This window comes from Zeugodacus cucurbitae, chromosome 2, assembly GCF_028554725.1.
Source record: "Zeugodacus cucurbitae isolate PBARC_wt_2022May chromosome 2, idZeuCucr1.2, whole genome shotgun sequence".
In the NCBI taxonomy this organism is placed as follows: Eukaryota; Metazoa; Arthropoda; class Insecta; order Diptera; family Tephritidae; genus Zeugodacus; species Zeugodacus cucurbitae.
The window spans coordinates 25,165,824-25,174,356 of record NC_071667.1 but is presented as its reverse complement, the minus strand read 5'-3'; positions in this window follow the sequence as shown (position 1 = coordinate 25,174,356).

The window sequence follows — 8,533 nt, the reverse complement described above, 5'->3', positions numbered from 1 at the left end:
CTATCCATGTGACAACCACATGTAAGGCAGTGTCCACTGACCTGCCTTTAAAGAAGTGCTTTGTGCATTAGAGAGACGATTTCTAGGTATCCTTCCCCTTATATTTTTCAATTAGTCTCTCCAGAGTTTTGGTGAAGACTTTGGCAGGGCCATGTGAGCTATTTCCGGCCTTGGGTATGAACGTTACCCTGACCTTGATGGCCCGTGGAATGTGACCGAGTCTAATGCAGTTCTCATACATATATGGGTACCAACCAGCTACATGCTAGACTGAGAGCCCGCTCTAGCTGCGCTGGTATTGTTTGAATTATGAAAAAAACTTGATAAAATCGGTAAAGAAGTTGGTCTAGCTCTCATATAACCAATTCTATGATATCCGTTACACCGTTTGACCTGATACACTCGGCGTAAGATACTTCAATGGCGATAAGTGAAAATAGTATTTTAGACCTAACATGTTTTGGTGTTGAATTCGTATGAAATCGGTAGATATATACCCAAAATATTAAATTTTGTTTCATTTCCTCACTTCTGCGCTGAAATCGGCGCGGACGCAAGATATGTCAATACAATTACGCGATTATTATTATGCCATCCGATACCTATTATATACGTTTATTTATACATATGTACATATATTGTGGTTTGAAAATTTATGTAAATAATATGATGAATTAAAATTTTCCATCTTACACGTTTTTTGCTGCTGCTTCAATTATTCATTGCACTTCGAGAGAATTGCAATAACTGCTTGACCGCAATGAGGCTGAAGCCATTGATGACCTAAACCAAAGACCAGCCCAGCAGTTAATTTAGAGTATGTAAATACTTACATGTATGCCTACGAAGATGCTTATATACAAACTATAGCCGCAGACTCGTATGACATCATGGACCGCATGAAGTAACTAAATCGGTTCCAGTGGTTCGTATTGTGTATGGCAGCAGCGTGCCACTACTCTTCTTCTATTTTCGTTAGCAACTCTTCATTCTTTACATTTCTTCCATTTTTCTTACATTTCTTTCACCCTGCTTTCAATTACAACAACTCTTTTATATGTATATCATATGTATATTTTCGAAGGCGTATGGCATTACTAATTTTCTGGTGAAATGGCAACTTTTGTTATAAAAAGTAAAATTTTATTATGATTTAAATCAAGCCAGAATTGCAGATACCTCGTCGCTGCCAATTAGGTCTTCGGCTATATGTAGTGTTGGTATTTTCGATATGCTGTTGTTGTTGTATTGTTGCGATGTTGTGGTTATGGTTGTGTTAAATAACCGCTTTGTTTGCCTGTTTATTTTGTTCTACACTTCACTTAACAGCGCGCGATGTGCTGGGCGTCTCCAGCGTTTGCTTCTTCTTCTTTTGGCCCAAATTTTCATTTTCGCTGTGGGAATACCTTTCGTAATGAAGATGCGGTGATCTTAGCGCAAGACCGCCTACACGCTTACAAACATAACTATATACATATTTACCGCTACTTAATAACTACCCAGCTCCTTTTAAGCCCTCTGCTCTCTTCTTTGCGCTGCGGTATTATTAAGCTCATCTGCTTGTTAGTTGATGATATCGTCGGTCACGCTGTACTGCCGCTGGTTACCTTATGGCCTTACTCTTCCCTGCCTCCTCCAAAAAAAAGGTTCCTTTCACTCGTTTCGTGTTGTTATTGTTGTTCATGTGTTGACACTGCCTCACCGTCGCCGCTTATTTGCCCACCAATTTAGAATGAAATGGAAAAGTATTCATATTTGGTTTCTTTGTTGCTGCTGCTGGCTCCACCGCAGACCTAAATAACCAGCGAAATTCTCAATTTACCGTTCACGGTGGGTGTTTGCTGTTGGTATTCCGTACTTTTCTTGTGATTTTTTTGTGGGTAAACATGTGCAGCACTTTGGTAACGAGCTGATTTCATAATATTTCGTAAGTAAATAAATAAATAATGTTGTGAATAAGGAGTAAGAGGTGCAAGAGCTTAAAGTTGTTTAAACGCAAGAAATCTGGGTCAACGCTTTAATAGATTCTGTCAATAAGCAGCAGTGAGTGTGATCAGTGATTCGTCTTATATACATTCGCCTAATTGTATTTGTCATCATTTTTGAATGATGTCATTCACGTGGTTAGGCGATTTTCGACCGTTCTGTAATCAAAGAAAATTGTGGCATGGTTTTCCACATTTTGTACAGGTTGAGTAACAAGCGTTCGAAACCTGGTAAGCTTGTAAAAATATTGGATATCGGAACTCATTTGCTGTTATGTTCTTGGAAAGCCAAATTAAACGATATTACATTCATTAGTTTAGTAACAACGTTTTCGAAGACCACTTTGCAAAAAATATCACGAAAAGTTCTAACTTTACCTGATTGAATCTGGAAATCAGGATTGACAATATATTAGGTGATCGTGATGACGAATACCGATCAAATCATGTAAAACATCGAGTTAGACCATCGCCCATGATATGGGAGTTAGTCACCAAAACATTTTAAACCATCTGCAGAAGGCTTGATACACAAAAAAGCTTGATATTTGGGTGCCGCATGATTTGACGCAAAAAAACCTTCTGGACCGAATCAATGCATGCGATATGCTGCTGAAATGGAATGAACTTGAACAATTTTTGAAACGTATGGTGATTGGCGACGAAAGATGGATCACATATGACAAAATCAAGCGAAAATGGTCGTGTTCGAAGGCCGGTGAATCGTCCCAAACAGTGACCAAGCCGGGATTGACGGCCAGGAAGGTTTTGCTGTGTGCTTGGTGGGATTGGAAGAGAATCATGGCCAACGGGTAAGTTGTAGTGTTCCACCAGGACAACGCCAGACCGCACATTTCGTTGATGATTCGTCAGAAGCTACGGGAGCTCGGATGGGAGGTTTTATCGCATCCCCCATATAAGCCGGACATAGCGCTAAGTGATTACCACCTGTTCCTGTCCATGGCGAACGTCCTTGGTGGTGTGAAGTTGAACTCAAAATATGGCAGATGGACTAAATTGAACAACTGCCACACCCACAATATTTTTTAAAACATTTTAACTAAATCTCAAATCGGCTTCCGGTATTTTGTATCTTCTAGTAAAAATGACTAGCTCAGTGTTGCTGGGATTTCCAAAGCCCAAGTCGTTCCGACACCAAAATATATTTGAGTCATTTCATATACAGTATCCAGAAATTTACCTTGAACCATGAGGCGTTCAAGCGGAATCCGATTTTCTTAAGCTTTCCCAGAAGGCCGTCTGCGACCATGATCCAGAGGAGAGGTCAGAGAACTCCCCGTGTGGTGCACCACTCCGCCATGATCGTTCTAATGCAGAGAAGCTTGAAAACAAGATGCTTAAGGTTGGATTCAACTCCGAATCTATTCAGGGTTTTGACTAACGCTTCCGGAAATACGTTATTTAAAGCACCCTCAATATTGAGAAAGGTTCCCGATGCATTTTTTTGCAATCAAACAGTGTCCCCTTAAAACTCCTACCAGAGTTATCATTCCTTTTAAAATTCTTTTTAAAATAAATCGACCCATTCAGACCACTTTTGCTTGCTTGTTGAGTAAGTTAGGTATTGCTTCCACTGAGACTCAGCCAACTCTATGATATATTTGTCGATTAGGTGTTTACATGTGGGCAAAGGCATGTACATTCCCTCTCTAACGGGTTCTAATTGTAACGTGGTGCCCAATCTGGCAAGTTTATCTGCTTCACAGTTACGAGGGCTGCTATATATATTTCTGGCCTAATAATGAAAATAGGAATATTTATCAACGAAAATGGTTTTAAAGTTTTTCAAAATATTCTCCATCAAGATTTATACACTTTTGCATGCGCTCAAACCAATTTTCGAAACACTTTTTTGAGCCTTTTTTTGAGTGATTGTCAAATTGTGCTGGATCCAACGAGAACAAACCTTTTTTACGGCCAGGTGTTAATTCCATTTTTTGGCCGAGATGAATTTTTTAATTCCCTGTAAATAAAACAACTCACGATTAAATGACAAAACGTTCTGAGTGATGTTATGCTAAAAATGTCAAACTTTCCACTTAGTGTTACCTAGGCCAGAAATATAAATAGCAGCCCTAGTACCTGGAGTACCACTGTGATCTGGAACCCATTGATGATTTATCGTAAAATAGGAAACTAGCTCTATTGATAGCTCAAGGCATTCCTTCATCAACTTCGAAGAAACCCTTAAAGACTTTAGTGATTTTAAAGCCGCTTGGCTATCTGTGAAAATAAATATGTTGTTGGAAGCACCTTCCTTGTCAGAACAAGAAGGTCTTCGTTAATTGCTGTAACCTCTGCTTGAAAGACAATACAGTGATCTGATAGTCGGAAAGGGATTCAAGCTTTGCCGAAAAGACACCTTTTCCCACTCGTTTATCAAGTTTGGATCCATCCATATAGATCTCTTCGATCTTGATCTATATTCTATTTACAGCTTGTGACAAGAATTAATACAATTAAACATATTTTCATTGAAAAATGTCTCTAGGCAATGATTTATGGTCGAAATAGTAAGAATTTATAGATTTTATTATATTTACATTTACATTACGCAATCAGATGCATAAATTAGTCAGTCATCTTGAAGATAATGAAAAAGTCCGTTCCCCTGACAGTCGGTTACGGAACGGACACAGATCTTTATTCAGGCAAAGGACATCTTAAATCGGTAGTATTCCTCAAATTTATTTGAAATAATGAAAAAGTAGGACAATTTTTCATCATCATCGATCAGCCAAAACGTCAAGATAGCTTCACAAATTGTCTATATATTATAATAATTACTATTCATACTTTAAAACACCCTGTTTCTTATTCTTAAAAAATTCAGATACCGGTGTGTGATGTCATGAATGCAATGCAGCCTGTGGGTTAAGCTGCAATAACGCGTAGGTATATACATATTTAACTACCGAAAACATACGTTTTTCATTTCTTTTATGCGTGGCCTTTATGGGCATTCTTGGCAGTTATTGTACAAGTATTTACTTTTGTTGTTGCTTTGCTGTATCGCTGCATACATACGAGTGCGTATGTGTATGGAAATTTAATTGCAAAGCTGTCGCTAAGTGGGTCAGCATGTTAACATTACACACGCACACACAGTCATACATACAACTGCCCCCGGCCGGCTATTAATCGCCAACACCCAACTGTATGCATTCATATCTCTTTTTTCATTTCTTATTTGCACTTTTTTCCACTCTAACCGCAATAACGCGAGACAGATCCTTCGGCGAAGTAAACATACACAACACTTTTTACTTAGCTGTCTTCCACCAGCCGCTGATAGCCATTGACAGCGCCACAACATGTTCTGAATCTGTCCGCTCAACTGAAGGGTGGTTGTGGTGGTACATTTCACGAACCGGGCGTGCAGCTCAACGCACCAAAGCAACACACCGTGACACACGCATTGCATTGGATGGTTTGGAAAGTAAGCGAACACCAATCGGCCGTCTCATCAATCGAATGATAAGGGTTATTGGTGGCTGGCGGCAGTCGCAGTGTCTTCGGTGCGCTTTCTAAAATGGAACAGCGAAAAAATGCGTTTAAATGCGTAACAGGTTTCACATGCGAATAAAATCGAATAACAAAAATTTATGTACTACTTTTATCAATAACTTCGCTTGCGTTTGTGTTTTGGGTCTTCTTTGCTTCGACAACCTGTTGCACGCCCCATTCTGTTATACAAGCTCCACATTTGTATTTTGTTGTGTGAATGTGTCTCTATGTATGCCGATTGCATTTCAATTTATTAGAGCAACATGCGTGTCGTATCGTATGTTTTTGTTGTAATAATCTACAAATAAATATTTTTTATACGCTTTGTGCAAAGTGTGGACATTCAAATTGGGAACGACTTATGTATGTGCTTGGATGGTTCTTAAATGTATAGACACATATTGTGAATTCGACTACCTCAACTGAGAGTTCAAGGCTTCACATAAGATCAATAACTAAATACTGTGGTTCTTATTGGGTCGTTCACTAAGTAATTTAATTTTTAAGTGCAATATACATAAATACAATGTTTTATAGTTGAAAACATTTTATGAAATTATATATTCTTCATTTTGATCCAAAATCTTTTCGGGCTAGAGATTGGATTCCTACGCCCATCGAATTTTTGATTCTAGCATGCAAAAAATTTGGTCCTGATTTGAGGTGAAGATTCTTTCATCCAAAAAATTTGCATACACCGGAACAAGCATTGTCGGACAAGAGCTTTTTGGTGACTATCACTCAATTTCTAAAACCCCTTTTTGGTGACAATCGACATTCGATGTGGTTTGAGCTTATTTATCTTTTTAGACCATGATCTATTGCGCTTTACATTATTGTAAACAACCCATTTTTCGACACCAGTAACAATGTACTTCAAAAATGGGTGACTTCTTTGTTGTTTAATAAGCAAATCACAGTCGTTAATGCGACGAAGCAAATTTCGTTGTGTAAAAATATGAGAAACCTTCGAAATTAATTCCAGACGTTTTATTTGCTTGCGAATGGTCAGGGTCGCGTTAGATAAATTTAATCTTTCAGCAATCTCTAGAGTTGTTATTCGACAATGTTTTTATTTTATCCTCATCGGTTTCATGAGGCCTTTCAGCAGGTGGTGGATCCTCGAGATCGAAATTGCCGGAACGAAATTTTGCAAACCAATTTTGGCATTAGAGTTCGGTCAACATATCTTCCCCGTAAATATTACATAAATTTCGACTAGTTTGAACTGTGTTTTGATAATAAAACAGTAAAATACGCCGAAAATGCTGTATTCGATCTTTCATCTTCCATACGGCACCAAATAAAAACGATTCCAAAAAATTTAATAATACTTTTTCAAATAGACTTTAGCAGTTAAGTGTGAAGGTGGCTGCGAAAAAATTCAAAAAGATCAGCTTTTCTCTTCAAATGATAATACTTAGTGAACGACCAAATATTTAAATCAACTGATACTTAGGTTTAGATCGCAAATCTAGGATATACGGATAAAAAGTCTATCGATTTGGTTGGAATGAACATATTTAAAGTGTAGAAAAATGTTGAAGCTTAAAACTGCCACCTGTTAAATAGTAAATATTATTAATATCAAAAAGTTGTTGAAGCGTCTTTAGAAAGCTTAAGGTTGTACAATTTTTTGGAAGGACGTTGAGAACTTTTTCAAAACTTTATAAATATAAGAGTCTTCAAAAGAGCTGCAAAAATTAGTTCATCACCTTGATTTATACATTTCTTAAGCAATTTGTTGATCACTGAGAAAATCTATGAAATTCCTTTTTTTTTCACTAACTAACATCGTTATCATGGATATTATTTTTTATGTTTTCTAATTTTCAACTTCCTTATAGCAAATTCGCAAATTGACAGCTGCTGACTTAGTTTGTCTGCCAACTGAAGGCGCAGTCGCAGTTGACCAAAGTTTTGCCACAAACTTGTTGCAACAACCGAAGGCTAGACTAGACAGTCAACTAAACAAACAAGCTGCCAGCAAACTATGCAAAAAAAAAAAATAAATAAAAAACAACAACAGCAATAAATAATAGTAAAAATGGCAAATACAACGTTTACGGTTGCGGACATGCGCTGATTGTATGTGAGTGTGTGCGTAGGCTTGTGTTAGTTTTGTCAATTATGGTGTCCTCTTTAGCGCACAACAACAAGTTGAACGAGAACAAATAGTGAAAATAAAAACCGGCAAATGCCGTAAATAGCCCGAGCGCAGCACAACAACAACTATGCGCGTAGACGACACGCCAACTGCCATTTACTGCCGCATAATGGCTTACAAGTTTGTTGCTTAAGTCTTTTGTTTCGTGTGTAGTCGCTTGGTGCGAATGGTGAAGCTGACGCTGACGTTAAAGTGGATTCTGTTGCGGCGTGTCGTCTATGCAACTCTTCGTTTTGCACACTTACATGTCAATCGCAATGTCCGACGGTGCGCTAGTCAGCCCAACAACCGGGATGTGTGTGTTTTGCCCACTTTGAGTGTCCGGTTTGTCCGCCTTATCTAACGAACGCACGGCGCGTCGGTCCCACTTTGGTGTCTGAATGTAATTTGCACTTTTCTTCTTCGCGCGCGGTACTCTCCTCTCCTCTTTTTTGCTCTGCTGTGTCATGCGTCTGTTTTTGTTGGCGCTGTTGTTTTTGTATTTGTTGTTTGCTTACAAGTGGGTCACTTGCGATTTCATGACCGACTTCTTCATTCGCTCTCTCTTTCCCCTCTCCCGTTCATCACTAAACTTCTTTCTCTCTGTCTTTCTTTAGTTTCTTTCATCAGATATCAGTGTTTTTTCTTTACCGTTTTTGGCGAATTCTTTTTTCCAGCTCGTCTTGTTTGGTTATTGTGAGCGCAAGTGTTGAAGATTTTACATTGAAAGCAAAAAGCGGCGAAAATGTGCAAATCACTGTTGCAAAGTGAGTGAGTTGGTAATGAATAGAATGCGTCATTAAAAGAAATTGCAAAGAAAATATTTTTATTTTTAAATTTTTTGTAACTTCATTTAGTTCAGAAGCACAAATTT